This window comes from Sus scrofa, chromosome 13 (assembly GCF_000003025.6).
Source record: "Sus scrofa isolate TJ Tabasco breed Duroc chromosome 13, Sscrofa11.1, whole genome shotgun sequence".
NCBI classification, from domain to species: Eukaryota; Metazoa; Chordata; class Mammalia; order Artiodactyla; family Suidae; genus Sus; species Sus scrofa.
In genome coordinates this window covers 125,050,308-125,066,352 of record NC_010455.5, presented here as the reverse complement: position 1 = coordinate 125,066,352, position 16,045 = coordinate 125,050,308, and the positions used below count along the sequence as shown (strand labels likewise).

General features: G+C 43.4%; 1 long non-coding RNA gene across 1 annotated transcript in view; it reads left to right on the top strand.

Annotated features, from left to right (window-relative positions):
* LOC110256384 overlaps positions 1-16,045 on the top strand; it is a 44,334-nt gene that overhangs the window by 23,913 nt on the left and 4,376 nt on the right. The window contains exon 3 of the long non-coding RNA XR_002337796.1: positions 15,703-15,795. This is a non-coding gene — a long non-coding RNA (uncharacterized LOC110256384). The remainder of the gene's footprint in view (positions 1-15,702; positions 15,796-16,045) is intronic.

The following is a 16,045-nucleotide window of genomic DNA, read 5'->3' as shown; positions in this document are numbered from 1 at the left end:
ACATCAGGCAAGGCTGGGGGCAGAGAGCTTGTTTTTTCCACCCTGGAAAAACTGTTATTAAAAGCCTGTTTATGCAAGAAGGATATAATTAAATGTGAATGAGTCTAATTCCTTTATCACAACAAATATTAATTAAAGGTAAACACAACATCAATATTCATTTAGAGGAAGATGGAGACTGAAAAGCAGACTGCTCATACCAGGGTTGTCAGTCACATCAGAAAGTAGCAGGATGACAGGACCCCCAGTAGCAAAATGTTGCTCTATTTTCCTCATATCGTCTCAGATTTAGAAATTAGCCAAAATGCAAATCTGTTGTCAGGTTGGGCTCCGTGACCAGGCATATCTGCAAGGGGACAGGTCTGCCCCAGGGCACAGCTCTCAGAAAGTTTTAAGCTGTAAAGACTCTTCTTTATGTGGGGTTAGCATGCTGGAAAGGCAACTGGTCTGCTCTGGCCTCTTGGAGGGGGAGGAGCCAAACAGACCAGATGTGTTGTCTGGACTCTGAGCACTGGGAGAATGGCAAAAGCACATCATTTCCCAAGGGAGAATTCCCAAGGCTGTGGCAGGTCCTCAGGTCTTACGAATTAGACAATTCAGGGCGATTTTGAAAATGCAGATTGCCAGGCCTCTTCCTGGTCTACAGAATCAAAATCCTTTCGAACTGAGGCTTGGGAATAAGCATTTTAACAAACTTTTGTGTTAATTCTTTTTCTTTTTTTTTTTCTTTTTACAGCCACACCCTGGGGTATATGGAGGTTCCCAAACTAGGGGTCAAATTGGAGCTGTGGCCGCTGGCCTACGCCACAGCCACAGCAACGCCAGATCTGTGCCTCGTCTGTGACTTACACCACAGCTCACAGCAACTCTAGATCCTTAACCCACTGAGCAAGGCTAGGGATCAAACCTGCATCCTCATGGATACTAGTCAGATTTGTTTCCACTGAGCCACAATGGGAACTCCTTTTGTGTTAATTCTGATTATTAGCCAAGCTGGAGATCTTTCTTTTCCCAGGTCAGTTAGTATCTTAAATTATTTCATTCATTCATTCATCTGATAAATACTTATTAATCATTAGGCACTGCGCCAGCTGTGGGCGAAGACAGAGACCCATACTCTGCTTCCTAGTTCTTTCTGGTCTAGCAAGAAAAATTACACATTAGAAATATAATTATAACACACAGTGACAATGGCTGTCACAAAAAGAGGAAATCAATAGTATAGAGGCACAGAGGCAGGGGAACTCAGCTCTGAATGGGGAGCCCAGGAAGGCTTCATGGAGAACATTAACGGAGCACTCATGAGTAGCCAGTCCTCAAACAGCCATGGTGTGGAGCCTTGGCGACACAGCTGGAGAAGGAATTTAAGTGGAAGACAGAGAGTGATGTTTGTGGAGGTTGATGAGTACTAGATTGTTAAGAGTGAATGTCACACAAAGGCATTTGGATTTCATCATGTCAAAGGGGAAAAGAGATTCAGGAGAGTGACCTACACATTGGTGGGTTATGGTAGGAAGGTATTCAGTCACTGCAGGCTTAAATGCCTCTTCAGAGCCTTAGGATCAAAAAAGCATTTGGAGCATTTTAAAAAGAAATGCCAAATAGGAGGTTGACTACCTGTTTAGGAGCCAAGACACCAAGTGTTTACTAGGAGTTGAGAGAAAGAAGACATATCTTCTAGAGAAGTTGGGTATGTCCTGAATAGGCAGGGAGAAGAGAGGAGGTATTTCAGGCTGGGCAAAGCTTGGCACTGGGAGCAGAAGCAGTGTTCAGCAAGGGCACTAACCACTGTCATCGAGCAAGAAGGATTTTTTTGGTTTTTTTTTTTTCTTTCTTTTTAGGGATGCACCCATGGCATATGGAAATTCCCAGGCTAGGGGTCCAATTGGAGTTACAGCTGCCAGCCTATGCCTCAGCCACAGGAACACAGGATCCATAACCCACTGAGCGAGGCCAGGAATTGAACCTGCAACCTCATTGTTCCTAGTCGAATTCATTTCTGCTGAGCCACGATGGGAACTCCCAAGAAGGTCCTGATAGGCTTTTTTATCTATGGCTGTGGGAAAGCTCCTAAAAAGGGGGTCACATTTGGCTACAAAGGTGCAAACAGAGTCGCAGTATGGGTGCTGGCTCTGACAACCAGGTGGGGGTGAGCTTTGTAGTACTCATTACTGGCCCCGTATAGTACATTTTAGAAGAGGATAAACACATTCTCTTTTTTCTGAGACTGGTCTGATAGAATCAGAGTTCCTCAGCTCTGGCAAGGCTGATAGAGCTCCTGCATACCAACGCTTACAGCTCCAAGAATATCTGAGGGTGCAAGGAGCTGCCCACAATCACTCTGCCATCTAATCCCACCTGAAGTGTGACCTCTTTCCTAGAAGTGCCCTCCTCTATCCCTTGGTTAGCAAACTCAACTGCCCACTGGAATAACCTGGGGAGTTTCAAAGATTGTCAATGCCTGGACCCCTCCCCCAGCGATCCTGACTTAATGTGGAGTGGGGTCTGGGTGTTAAGTTATGAAAACTACCCGGGTGACTCTAATGTGTAGCAAAGTTTGAGATTCACAGCTCCATTCTTACTCTTAGTTAAACCAATAGGCATTATATGGAAGTAAGGAGTTATTTAGTAAGTGAGGTGTTAGCTAAGAATGCTATTCCTATTTTGACAGAGGATCCTTTTTTTTCTTTTATAGATACCTTGCTGATTTTCCCTTCAAACTCCAAAAGTGATCCACATTCATTACTGCAGTCCAAACAACACATTTTTCTACAGTTTCAAACTGTATTATGCCTATATTTCCCCCTGTTTATAACAACAAAAATGGTAACCTCCTCTTCCTCACATCATATGTAGCAATCGTCTTGGACTTGGGCTCTAACATAGTACTGATTTATTTTTTATAGTCAACAATTATTGTGGTTTAATTGAAAATTTCTCCTGCAACAATTTTCTCTAATACGTATATTTTTTATTTTGCTGAAATTCCTGTAGTAAGAGTTGTTGAATAGACTGTATATTCTAAAATGCTTTTATTTTGACCTTACATTTTCATGATAATTTGGGTCATTATAGAATTCTAGGCTCAAAATCATGTCCTCTCCTAACATTCAAGATATCAGTCCATTATCTCTTGTAGCTCTTATTGACAACCAGAGCTTGCTCTTTATCTATTCTTCCTTCTTTGTAGATAATTTTCACTTTTGTTTTTTTCTAAAGTTTTTAGATTGGTTTTTTCCCTTTATTTTTCCAAATCTTACTAGGGTGTGGCTAAGATTGAATTTTTGCTTGTTTGTTTATTCTGCTCAGAAGCTGGTGTACTTCTTTCAATCTGAAAACATCTTTCTCCAGTACTGGAGTATTTTTTTTTTTTCTATTATAGTTCCAATTTTCTTTCATTTGTTTTGTCTAGGCTCTCCATCTTCAACTCATTGTATAGATATGTGACTTTTGACTCTAGCCTCCATGTATCTTAACTTACTCTATGTTTTGTCTCTTGATCCTTCTATTCTAAAAACTGGGAGAATTGCTCAGCTCCATCTTACAACACTCATTTTCTCTTTAGTTATGTCCAATGTGACCACCTGATTTGTTCACTTTTTCTTTTCAGCAAATATTGTTTATCATTTTTGAAATCTCTAAATTGGTGCTTTTTCATAACATCTTGTTCTTGTTGCATAAATGTAAATATTAAATGTGTTTTTCCGTTTTTACCTATTCCACTTCTCTTTTCCTAGGGTGTTAATTTTTCTGTTTGTTGAGCTTTGTTCCTTTCTTATGCAATGTCTGCTTTCCTTAAATCTTTGGCAGTTCTTAGTAAAATGCTCAGCTTTTATTAGAGGTTGCCTTTAAAGCCACCTGTGAGTGGTTTTTCTTTCTGACCAAAATCTAACTCTGGCCCTGTGGTGGAAGGGTGGGATGTGCTGTTGGCAATGAATTATGCCTGCGGCCAGACTCCTGAATGTGGGAGCTCCCAGTTGCTCCTGGATGTCACAGGCGATACCCTTCCCTGCAGTCCCAGAACTCAGAGGCCCCATCCTGACTTAAGGGCACTCACCTATGCAGCTTGCTGTTAGCTTACTGAAGGGAGGAGGTGAGGGTAGATAGCACTAGCAGTGGGTCTTGAGACTGTCTAGACCTGAAGAAGTAGTCTGCTGATGCTTATATAAAGAGGAAGTGTGTCCCTCTTTGAATTTTATTAGAACTGGTCTCACAGGCAGATGAAGAATATCTAGAGCCAGCCAAAGCTTAACTCTAAGTCAAAAGAACCATAAACACTTCACTATATTTCTTCTGCTTATTCTAGGAATATAGCTATATCTTTAAATAGATATCTATCTAGAGATATATAGATATATATAGATATATATCCAGATATCTATATTTAGGTATAGACTATATCTATAGATACATAAATAGTCATAGGATACATATTCAAATATGTACATAAAGTGTTTTACATAAGACTTACAAAATAGTCATAGGATATATATTCAAATATGTACATAAAATCTTTTACATAAGCTCTCATTCAACAAATGAGAGCTACTGTAAAGAAGCATCATCAGCAAAATGTATTACTGCCACTAAAAGTCATATACTCTCTGCTTATTTTCTCTGTCTCTATTCTTTCTTTAAAATCAGATTTTTTGAGTTGGAGTTGGTCTCAGAAGCCATTTACTTCCATCCTTTCATTTTCACTTTTTTAAAGGTTAATAGATACATTAACATTTTAATTTTAAGGTTAATTAAAACATATTCATTATAGAAAATATGGAAAGTAGAGAAAAAGTAAAATAATTTATAGAAAAAAGTTTAGCCGTAAGCCTATCACAATTAATATCAGCTCCATAATTTGTGAGCTGTGGCCCGGGGAGGAGCAATGGTCGGCCAACAATTTACCAGCCAACAGGTCACCAGCTGAGTGTCCCCCATACCAGTCCTTGATCCTTTTCTCCAAGACAGGAAAACTTTGCTTTATTCTGTTGATTAGGGGAAAATATATAACTGACTAGAAGCCAGGGCAGAGTTACTGTCTCGAACAAGAAGCCCAGATGGACCCTCAGTTCTGCCTGCCCAGGCCCTCTTTCCTGTCTGTGATCACATTGGTCACGGCAAGGTCTATCTCTTGAATTCCATGGCCTCTTGGAGCTGAAGAAATCATTCTGCTCTTTGCTTGTCTTAAACTATTAGTGTGGCAGGTACGGAGGTCATGCTGAGACCAGTCTGGTGGAGAGGAATGGAGAGAGCTATGGGGACTGTATGATTACTGCCCCATAGCACCAGGAAAACTCCTCTAAGAAGCTTCAGTGTCACCTCCAACTTGAAGTCCTCCTTCCTCTGCTCAGCAACTGGTCAGTCCCAGCTCTGTGCCCCTTAGAAGTTAGTACATTTCTCCCTATAGCATTTATAGAGTATTTGTTTATTTATAAGTCTGTATCACCTGATGGATTATGAATTTCCTTAAGGCAAGGATCCAACACCTAGTGCAATTCCAGGCTCATAGCAAGGGATCAAAATAAAAGTTTGCTGAATGAATGAAAGAATGAATGTTTGAATGAATAAAGTTCACTGAGGAGCTTTACCAAATATTTCAGCAGCATTTGATTGATGTACAAGGACTGCCTAAAAACAAATAAGACAGCTTCTCCTACCATATTAAATATAATAACAATAGTGACCATATCTAAACCGTTTCACTAGGCTTTCTTCCATTAACATAGACATTTATCCCCTGACTTACCCCAGAGTCAAGGGTGGAAAATGTGTGTGGTTGTGTACTCTAACACCACAATTATTGCCTGAATGTATTCTGCAGAATCCTAGAAGGGCGCTCATCTAGGTTTCTGAACTTCTCCAGTATCAGGGATATAGCTGCCCTCCAGTTCATCCTACCTCAAAATCAGGAAAACAGTATTTTGAAAGGAAGTATCCTAGGAGATAGAATTGAATTTAAAACTAAAGGTTTAGGAGATCCTGTCTTGGCTCAGTGGTTAACGAACCCAACTAGTATCTATGAGAACGAGAGTTCAATCCCTGGCCTTGCTCAGTGGGTTAAAGATCCTGCATTGCCATAAGCTGTTGGATCCTGCATTGCTGTGGCTGTGGTATAGGCCGGCAGCTGCAGCCTCGATTCGACCCCTCGCCTGGGAATCTCCACATGCTGCAGGTGGAGCCCTAAAAAGAAAACAAACAAACAAACAAACTAAAGGTTTAGATTTGAAGCCCAGGTCTACTATTAACTGGCCGTGGGATTCATCTCTTTAGAACTCTAAGCCTCATTATCTTGAAAATAGAAGAATAATAACTGCCAGAGCAGGGTGGCTGGCTGCAGATACAAAATGTGAAAATGAATGTAAAAGTATTTTGTGAACAGTACAGCTGGGTATATATTGAAGGGAGGAAAGGAAGAGAGGATGGGGGTTAGTAGGGACAGGAATATCTGTCTTAAAAAAGAAGATTTTTTTCCAAAGAGGAGGAAATCATTGAGGCCATGAAATGTCATGTTATAGGGGATGGGAATGCCTTGCTTACAGTTACATGCAGAATAGGGAATAGTCTCATAACTACTGATGTCTTGTCCTTCCTGCCTCCTTCCTCCCACCTTGCTGATCTTGTCTGTAAGAACACGGGCTCCGAGCCTCACTGCTTGGATTTGGTTCTAATTCTACCACTGATTGAATTCTCCAAAGTACCTCCCTTCTCTATCCATCACTTTCTGCCTATGTGAAATCCGAGTAATCATGATATCTCCGTGTAGGGTTCTCTCGTCCCTGTGAACCAATTTTATTTCCACAGTCTGTCATTACAGCTTCCTTGTAATTACTCTCAACTCCCTTGCTGCTCTTTCTCCTCTGCATGCTGTCCTCCCTTTGCAAAATCACACCCCAATGAACCATAACTCTCCTTACATGTTCTGCCTATCCTTCTGCTGCTGAGTGGAGCCTGAGAAAAGTTCAGGACCACACCGGCTGCCTTGCTTGAGATGCAGGACCAAGGACCCCAGGTGTGCCCACAAGACTACCCAGCTACTGTATTGTATTCCCTCTGACCACCCACCCTCCCACCCCATTAGAAACAACTTCCCAACTTTTCCCTCCTCAATCTGCCTTTGCCTGTACCCTCAGGTAATGGCCTTCATTCTCACATCACTGAGAAAGCAGAAGCAATCAGAAGAGCACTTCCATGGACTCCCACAAATCTATCCATAAACCTGCCAGCATCTTCAAACAAGTGTTGTACCTTCCATTCTGTTACTAAGACCAATTGTCCACCTCCTATCGAAAGCTGTTACGGTTGAATTGTGCCCTCTAAAAATTTATATTGAAATCTTAACCCCCAGTGCCTCAGAATGTGGCCTTATTTGGAAATAGGGTCATGGCAGTTGTAATTAGTTCAAATGAGTTCATACTGGAGTAGGGTGCACCTCTGACTCAATACCACTGGTGTTCTTAACACAAAGGAGAAATTTGTTCACAGATACACATAGCAAGAATGCCAAGTGAACAAGAAGGTAAGACCAGGGTGATGTGGTCTTACAAACCAAGAAATGATGGAGATTTCCAGCAAACCACCAGAAGCTAAGGGAGAGGTCAGGAGCAGATTCTCCCTCATGGATCTCAGAAGGAACCAACCCTGCTGACACCTTAACCTTGGGCTGCTAGTCCCCAGGACTGTGAGAAAATTAATTTCCAGTGTTAAAGCCATACACCTTGTGGTGTGTGTTAGGGAAGCCCTAGAGAATGTGCAACAAAAGTCAACCCTTCAGTCACCCAGTGTGACTAGATTCTACCCCATTTAAACTAATCAGAAACATTGGATCAGCAGTACCCATCTCTTTCTCCTGTAGTAGTAGCTTTTTCGTCTCTACTGTGTCATTCTCATTGCTCCACACAGGCTATTATGTGCCCATCTCAAAAAAAGTGTTGTTTCTAGTTTCCCTTAACCCCGCTTTCCCTGCCTTCCACCCCCTCTCTTTTCTGCAACACTTTGCAGAAAAAATTCTAATGTTGATACTGTCCTAATTCTTCTCCTCCTATTTTTGTCTTAAACATATTCAAACTAGGCTCTCACGCCCTTTGCTCCACATAAAGTGGTCTTGTCAAGGTCAGTGAAGACTTCCACATGGCTACACCCACTGGCCAAGCCTCATCTTACTCCTCTCTGAGTCAGCAGTGACACGGACACATCAGATCATTGCTGCCCCCCACCACCCCACCCCAGGAGACACTTCCCTTGGCTTCTGGAGCTACTGGCTCTTGGCTTAGTCCTTCCTTTCTGCCTGTTCCTGCTCATTCTCCCTTGGTGGTTCCTCATCATCTCAGACTCAGGATGTAAGAGACCCCAGGGTCCTGTCCTAGGTCTTCCTCTCTGTCTACTTTCAATATACATCCCCTTGGTTAGGACAACAAAGCTCAAGTTGTCATTACTGTCTATGTGCCGAAGACTCCTAAATGTATACTTTCAGCTGAGCCACTCCCCTGAACTCCAGGCTCACAGAGCCAACTGCCTACTCCAGTAGACACTACAAATGTAACATGTCCCACACTGGACTCCCGATCTTCCTCCAAGAGCCTGCATTGTCATTTTTCTCCATCTCGGCAGAGGGCAACTCCATTCTTCCAGGGGCTCAGGCCAAAACCTAGTATGTGTTTGTTTTTTTTTTTTAATTTATTTCCTTTTAATTTTATTTAAAATTTGTTTTTTTAATTTCTCCAATACATTTTTTTTTCCTACCGTACAGCATGGTGACCCAGTTACACATAAATGTATACATTCCTTTTTCTCACATATGCATTTTTAATTCCTCACTTTCTCTAGTGCCACAGATCCAAGAAATCCTACTGACTCTACATGTAATACATGTCTGGAATCTAAACCTTTCTCATCCCCTGTGCTTAGCTTTCATCATCTCTTACCAAAATTGTTGCAATAGCCACCTAACTGGTCTCAGTACTTCTTCCCTGTACCCTACATTCTATTCGCAATCCATCAGTCTTAGAAAGGTCTTGTAAAACATGGGTCACTTTAGGTCAAGTCCTCTCATGGCTTCCTACTTGATTAGAGAGAAAGCCAGGCCCTTACAGTGGCTTCCTGCGCTCTTCATGACCTCTCTCCACCCTCTCTGACCTCATTCCTCTTCCTCTACTCCAGCCATGGGGGTCCTTGCTGTTCCCAGAGCATCCAGGTTGCTCTCACTGCAGGGTCTTTGCACTGGAACATTGGTCCCCGAGCTAACTACATGGATAACTTCATTCCCATCTCCATAGCCATTTAAATGTCACTTTCTCAGTGAATTCTACCTGAACCAACTATAAAATTGTAATCCCTCTTCTCAAATCCCTTTTCCTTCCCCTGCCCCATCACTTCCTAATATGCAGTGTAATTTACTTACCCATTATTGTTATCATGTATTTTCTGTCTCCCTGTACCCAGAATGTAAGCTCTAGAGGGCAGGAATTTATTTTTGTTTTGTTTCTTTATAGATGCATCTATTAAGTACTCAACTATTTGTTGAATGAGCGAATGAGTGTACATGAAGGAATGAATTTAAAGTGTTTAGAATACTGTCTGGCACAAAATAGTACTTAATAATTATTAGCCATCATAAATGTTACCTCCTAGCATTCAAGTCAGATTTTGCAGCAGGAGAATCTGGAAACTTGGCTGGCAGAGTGCCCCTTGAAGGAAAGACATTGGGTGGGTGGGTGGGTAGGGGGAACTTGCCAGTTAATGAAGCTTATCCAAGGCTCATTTATTTCTAGTTGGCTTTGCATGGGCTGTTTTGTTTTTCCTCTAACTGCTCTCTTGTACCAGCCTTGAATGGATCCCTTGGACCTACCCTGGAAGGGCCCTGCTAGAATCACTGCTCTGAGCTTCTCAGGAGAACCTCATGCCCAATTTAGCTAGCAGGTAACAACAATTAATAACCTCAAAGAAATCTCAGCCTATTTCTGCTGTTCCCTCATTTTTCAGGATTTTTCAGTCTTTAACAGGATATAGGAGAATTATGTCCAAACCCAAGAGCTGGTAATATTATGTGCCCAGGCATGACACATATGATTCTGCATAGCCTGTCAGACATTTTGGTTATCAGAAGTGAATACAAATGCTTTGTTGATTTGTTTATTTGTTCTTATGGAAGATTTGTAAGAGAATTGATTGCATGTGACCTAGGTTTTATAGGCCCACCCTGGCTGTATTTTTTTGTGTGTGTCTTTTTAGGGCTGCACCTTGACAGGGAGGGTCCCAGGCTAGGGGTCGAATCAGGCTGTAGCCACCAGCCTATGTCATACCCACAGCAACGTGGGATCTGAGATGCGTCTGTGACCTACACCACAGCTCATGGTAATGCCAGATCTTTAGCCCACTAAGTGAGGCCAGTGATTGAACATGCATCCTCATGGATACTGGTCAGATTTGTTTCCACGAGCCGCAAGGGGAACTCCTATAATTTTTAAAATAGAATGTAAGAAGCAAGGGTAGACGTATGGAGAGCAATTAGGAGGCTATTTTAATAATCCTGGAGAGAGATGCTGAGAGCTCAGATCACACTCATAGCAGTAGAAGTAAGAAATGGTTGGATTCTAGATATGTTGTAAAAGTAGAGTCTACAGGATTTCGAGCCTGATTGGATCTGTGGCATGAAATAAAAAGAGGGGTCAAAAAGATAGCATGGTTTAGGGGCTGAGCCCCTGAAAAGATGGGAGCCTTTATGGTGCTTCCCATGACCCACAAGACATTCTCAGTGTTGAAAAAATGGAATGAGGGTGGGTGGAAGACAGTTGCATCATAAGTAAACTGTTTTGTCTGTTTGGTACACAAGCATTGCACATATGTCTTCTTTAAAGCAGGCAGACAACTGTTCTTCAGTTTTTCTTAGAAACAAGAGAAGGGTTTGTTCTTAGAATTCTTAATAATTAATCCCTTCTTTCCCTGCTTCCACCTCCACCCCCCAGCCCCAGCCAGGAAAGTTTGTTTTCTGAATAATTCACTCAGAACAGAATAACTCAAGTCTAACATATTTTTTAATTAAAATGCAACTTTCACATCCACACACTAACATCCCTTCCTGAGTCAGCTCAGACCCTCAACATGTAGACCTCGTCTGAAAGCCTCAGTGTTGATTTAAAGCCCACCCAGTAAGAGGGGTGGGTATTCAAATGTCTGAGAGGGCTAATGGGGAGAGAGGGCCTATACTTTACATTTCTAAGCACTTGGGATGAAAAGGAGCTCCCTTTTCTGGTCCAGTGTCCTCTGGGCTTTTGGACCTCTGTGCTGCACAGTGCTGCCCTTTCCACTGATAGCATCTCACCCAGACAGAGGCTGACCTGGAGGAAAGGCCTTGTTGAGGACAAAAGAGGAAAAGAATAGAAATGGGAATCAAGAATCTCCCAGCTCCCCATTGCTAACATTAAATTTCTTTGTATATATAGCCTATGGTTTGGGAATTTAGGACCACATGAAGCTGTAAGATCAAACTGAAACCTTCAACTGGCTGTTTTAGGAATCATTTTGCCTGGGAGGCTCAGGACACTATTGGTAAGGACGCATATGATACAAAAGCATGGCTGTTGCCAGTGCCCACAACACCCAAAATGGGTTTAATTATGGCCAGGAGGGAGCCTGGGTCTCTACCCTGTGACCCCAAGAGAGGCTGCCTTCAGCTGTGGGCCTCAGGGCCAGTGCTGTGCCTTGCTCAGAAGGAGTTGCATTCAAGAGTTTTCCAGTGATACACTTGTCTAAATCAAGGTGCAGTCAAGGCTGCTTCATCAATAACGTCACCCTCATCCCCATTCATTTGCCTTCCTAAAGTAGCAAAAGAAGTAGTATTACAGCTTCAAGCTGAGAATGTTTATAACCTGGGGAGGTCCACCAGAGCAAATCTAGCAAAAAGAACTCGTAAATTATGTATGTGGAGTCTTTAAAAATGTTAGGGGCAGCTGTCTTAGGATATACAGACCAAGGCCCAGGTGATCTCCAAACAGAGCCAGGAAATGCAGAAGAAGGGTGAACTGAGTGCTGGGGAAAGCTGTCATTTTCTTGGGGTGTCACTGGAACTGGACAGTCACATGCCAGGAGAGACATATGAACTTGTAAAAATGCTCCCCAGTGAAAAGAGAATAGACATTTGCTACCAGGAAATCTAGTGGGAGATGGACACTTGAACACATGAGATGGGAATGAGTTACTCTGATCAGGTAGCCGATTTTCAGTGCAGGGAAAGAGCCTCAGACAGAGTCTGGAGCTTTTGATTCCAGTCTTGGGGCTGACTGGCTGCCACTGAGTCTTTGTGATGTGGACAAGTCACCTTCTGTCTCTAAACCTCATTTTCCTTTTCTGTGAAATGGACAGATAATCCTTATGGCCTCTTCAGGTAATAATTCTGTTCAGTTCAGTAGTAGCCTGAGATCACTCTGACATCAGAGTAGAGGCTGGACTGGAAGAATATTGCCTGGGGGCTGGAAGATGAGTTATCATTTGAATTATCAGTTATCATTTCCTAAGAAAGACATGGTAATGGTGTGAGCAACATGCTTGTATCAGCTAGGTACTGCCGAGTAACAAGTCACCCTAATATTTACCATCTTTTTTTTTTTTTTAATCTACATCTCATCTGGAGGTTCTGCTGATCTGGCCTAATTCACATGTCTGTGGCTGGTCAGCTGGCAAGTTGGCTGGAGACTCTCTGGTCAGCTCTTCTACATGCATCTGTTACCTCTCTCCCATAGCCTCATTCAAACATGCTCTCATGGCAGTGACAGAAGTCCAAGAGAGAAATCCAGAACTTTTTAAAGCCTTTGCTTGCTTCAAGTTTGCTACTATTCCCTTTTCCAAAGTAAGTAATTGTACTGGCTGAGCCGAAATGCCATATGAGAAACACAGCCAAAGGGCACAGATACAGGGAGGCATGAAAATTGATCCTATCGATCTTCTACAGAGGTGGGCTAAGGATAGGAAACATAAACAAGAAGCACTGGGGAGAAAGGCAGAGGGTGGCTTTGATTAGCTATGACCTCAACACATCTCAAAAACTTGGACTAGATGAGGGGTTTTGAGTGAAGGAAAGGCTGTGTCAGGTCATTTGGAGTTTGTCCTTGAGTAGGTCAGGTTGTCCCAACCCTGAGTGACCAGGAAACAAGACGGGACCTGAAAACTACCTGGGACAGAGTCAATACAGGGACTCATATGGAAGATGCCAGACCAGCTGGGGCTTCATGGGAGGAGGTGGGTGCAAAGGACACATACTCCCCAGGATGGGAATTCAGAGTTCCCTGCTCCAGATTCTTCTGAGCAAAACCTTGTTCTCCAAAAATATGTCTCATTTTCTAATCTTATCCTTGTCTTGTTTATTTCCTCTCATCTTTTAACAAAGTTCTTTCCCGATGCCATACTGAATTAATTGTGCTTAAAAAATAAAAATAAGAGGTGGGGAAGGGTGTGAAGTCGGGCCCCCAGCACAGATATGGTGAGGGCAGTGGAGGCAGAGAAACCCTGTGGAGACGTGAGTCTCGGGATGTCAGGGTGCTGTCCCAGCCAGTATCATCCTGTCTACATTCACCACAAGATCACACTTGTCTGCTCAAGACTTAGTGTTTTGTTTGAATAATGAAGGCCCCAGTTCCATGCCTTTATCTTCTAGGAGAAAGCTTACAAAGAAAGAATGAGAATGGCCATGGCCAGCCCTGTTGCAGTTTCCCACCGGGCAGGACTGAGGTCCGTCAACTCTACTCCGAGGTCACTTCCCCATATATGTGATGTGTGTAACCCTGAGTCTGCATCTCCGGCCACACAGGTCACAAAACTATTCAAACAAACACAGAAGATTGTAGGTCCCCAGAGCACTTTGTAGTTAACAGAAGGCATTCAGATATGTTTTCTGGTTTGATTCTCAATCAAACCAGACTGGACTGTTGGGTTCATCAGGACAGGGAAAGCATGTGTGTCTAATTCATTGTATCCACAGTTTTTGGAACAGAGAATGGCACATAACAGGGTCTCAAAGCATACTTGCCAAATAGATGAATCCCATGAGGCCAAAAAAGGAATCATTATCCCCATTATATATTTGAGTCCCAGAGACTCACTGTTAAGAAATGGCAGCGCCAGGACCAGACAGAAACTCCCACCCCAAGGTCATTGCTAGTTATTCTGACCTATGATGCTTCTAGGTCACTAGCCTCAGGAAGCAAAGAACTGTAGCAGCTGTACAGTGCACAGAAAAGCAGATGGCAGTTTTCTAGCACAGAGAAATACATACGGAGAAAACTCAGGACCAAGATGTGGCTGCGTAGCTGGCAGTAAGCTCCATGTCCTCCCTGGGCAGCCCAGGTGCCTTCGCAGCAGGCAGGCACTGGCTGGAAACATAAGCAGCTCTTCAGCCTCCCCTGGTGCAGAGCTTGAGAATGCAGCCTTTCTGCAGGGCTGAAGGACCCATAGGAAACCCAGATCCAAACACATCACAGTTATATCTAACTGATCCTTCATGGTCCATGATTTAGATATTAGACCTGGTAAGATCGGTTACTTGACCACTCCTGCTACTTCATCTCTGGGGGAAATAACCAAGAGTTTAGTCTAACCACAAATTAGAAAGCTGATGTGCCTAGCTGACCACCTAGATTGAATATATGAGGTTTTTCAGGCTGAGAGGAACTCTGAGTGGTCCACAGCCTGGGTTCCTAGACACAAGGTCTGAGAAGCTGCTGAAATAACATGTATCATGAGTGTTCTGAAGGACAGGTCCAAGGCTTCCATCACCGGGAGTCTCTGATTCAAATCCAGCCATTGAGGATCTGGAATTACTTCCTCAGCCCCCCAGCTGCCCAGTGATGCTGCAAGCGCCAGGGATGGGACATAGGTTCCCTGCAAGGCAGCGCAGCCATTTCCAGTGATCAAGGCCTGCCCCCCAGAGAGTGAGGGGTGGGCAGGTTGTCCCATGAGGACCTGAACAAAACATCTTCCTCCACGTGTCCAGCACATGTGGTCAGAACCAGAGCTGTAGCATAGCAATGCCCAGACAGCTTCCAAAGTGTATCAGCAGAATCAAAGGAGCTGCCTTTCAAATAGTATATTTAAAGACAGATAATGACTAGTTCTCTCAAAGTGAGGTTTTTTTTAAAATGAGAATTTCTGATCACATTTCTCAGAAGAGCCCCTTATTCAGAGTCCAGGTCTGGAGCTGGTGGCATCCATCAGCCCCAAATCCTAGTGAAGGCGCAGAGCGAGGTTTCAGTAAGGGAGGGCAAGCCTGCCTTCTGCAAATCTGTGCAGAAAGAGATCCTCTCCTGCCATCTGGTGGCTAACACTGTTAATGCATCTTTCACACATGCATTTGTATCAAGTTCATGTCTCTCTGATCTTTTCAACGATTTCAGAACTGAACTGAGATCAAACTGTCCACCTTTACTTACATCAAGTTGCGGCCCAGGGATTGTAGAAGCCACACAGCTTATCAGTGGCAGAGCCAAGACTGAGGCTTAGGCCTTCACGTTCTCCTTCCAGAATGCTTTCCCACTCTGTTTCAACTTACTGCTCTGCCCTTTTCCTAGGACAGACACTTTCTATCTGGAACCAAAACCTGGGCCAACTGTCCTCGTCCACGCATCCATAGCAACCCGCACTTCCTGTGTAGCAGCATTCGTTACCCAGGTTATCACTTTTTTTTTTTTTTTTTTTTTTCTGCCTTTCACTCAATGGGAGACCTTTGAGAACAGAAACCGCACCTTCTGAACCCATGGCCCAGCCTGAAGCCTAGCGTGCACGAACCGAGGAGAGAAGTTGCCTGTCACCCAGGTGAGCAGCACAGCCTGCATAGGGCCAGGATCATGCCTGTCACGCCTGTAACCATGACCACTGTCTTCCTGTACCGAGCTGTGGAGCTTCCGTGCTCCTGGAGTCCTAGAGAGAGAGCAGGTATGGTTTCTCCCATACAGGGATCTGGTCATGTAGGAGGGCGGCCAGGACAACTGAGTGGGGAGTCTTACACACGGGGGCCCTAAGGGGAAAGACGAAACATGGTGAGTCTGTTAAGGTCAGGGCAGTT